Consider the following 1782-nt stretch of genomic DNA (forward strand, 5'->3'; position numbering starts at 1 on the left):
GTTTATTTTATACTTTTTTCCAATAACATTCAAACCAAATTAAATATTGCGTACCAAAAGTTAGAAAAAAAAAGGCCTAAGTATAAAAAAAATTATAAAACAACTTATATATAAGTATAAAAAAATATATACATATTCTGATATAACTTATAAAAAATGCAACTTAAAAGTATAATTCCAATTGAGATTTTATAATAAACTATAAATACAATGCATCAATCAAATTTAAAAAGACAAATATCAGAGGCCAAAATTTGATTACAAGTAAAATTTATAAAATTATCCGAATTATAAGATTATTTCACTTAACATTCTCAGATTCATTAAATAAACCAACAACCACTTATCCGGACAACTAAGCTTTTTTAATTCATGTATTCTTTCTTTAAAATTAAAGATGCATAATTTATTTCTTCTGTAAACAATCTTTTGGCAAAAATTAATCCCAAAAAGAATCAGGAGTACACTGAAAATAAACTAACCTTAACCAGCACCAAGAATTCCCCATTAATTTTTGGAAGGGGAAAGGGTAAGTTGGTTAAATCAAAACTAACAACCAGAGACACCTTCAATCTTACCAGAATCAAGCATTAATTAGGATTTTATAATATTTCAACTAATATAATACCTTCAGGAACCAATTTCAGAACACAACCTGAGCTCATAATTTATAAAATTCACTAGAAAATAAACATGCAACTAAAGAAGAACTGGCTTATCGGAGAGATTTCGAGAGTCAATGCGGTGACAGAGTGAGCTCGACGAGAGTGTTATCGCGGAGAACGCAGTTTATAGTGACCTCGTAGGGATAGAGCGAGAGTTTCAGGAGAGAGACGCCAGGACCAGAGCTTGTTGCGGGGAGAAGATCTCAATCAGAGATTCCTTGGCGAGAAGAAGAGTGTGCGTGGTAGAGAAGACCGGCGACGGCACCCTATGTCAGTAAAAATACCGGTGAGGACGGTGAGCTCTGCCCAAGGAGAGTAAATCGCCCAGTGCTGGAACAAATTCATGTGTGGGTGGCTGATGAATGTTGAGGATGAGTTGTTGAATCCCGAGAATAGGGAGGACTTTAGGATTAACGATTAAATGATGGTGAGTGATTGAGTGGAGGCTATGGTTGCCGTGTCAGCCTCTGGAGTTTGGAGGCTAGGGTTTCTTTAGGTTTCAGGAAGCGAGCTACAAGGAAGACTCAGGGAGTAATGTTGACGATGCAAATACCTTTTGAACAAAACGATGTCGTTTGGGAAAGTTTTTTACCCAAACCGGTCAAATCCTGGTTCGGTTCAATAGTCCATTTCTTAATTGGTTTGATGGTTAAGAATTTTTAATAATATCTTCTTAAAATCTTAAAAAGATTATTATTTCCATATTGTGCAATTTAATTATATTTATGTACTAGTAGTCACACTTTTTCTAATTTAAAAAGTATCAAATGAGGTGATATCTACCATATCATTCTAGTTCTAAAGGGTACCTTATGTCTTATTACATGTCAAAAATATTTTTTGATACATTGAAGTGGTTTCTTATGGTTGAGTATAACTCTTTATTCAAAAATGTAATTATCAGTTAATTTTCCTATTTTTTCCATAACGTTATTTTTTTTACACATAACTTCTACTTATGTTGTCATCATTTTCTCTTATTCTACGGAGTACATATAGTACTTTTCCTTTCTTTATTCCGCATAATAAAAATTATAATGATTAATATGTGTTTGGAGAATGGTAAAAAAATGATGAAAATAAAAATAAAAATTCTGAAAGAATAATGAAACTAAAG

Source organism: Arachis ipaensis, chromosome B08 (genome assembly GCF_000816755.2).
Source record: "Arachis ipaensis cultivar K30076 chromosome B08, Araip1.1, whole genome shotgun sequence".
Classification (NCBI taxonomy): domain Eukaryota; kingdom Viridiplantae; phylum Streptophyta; class Magnoliopsida; order Fabales; family Fabaceae; genus Arachis; species Arachis ipaensis.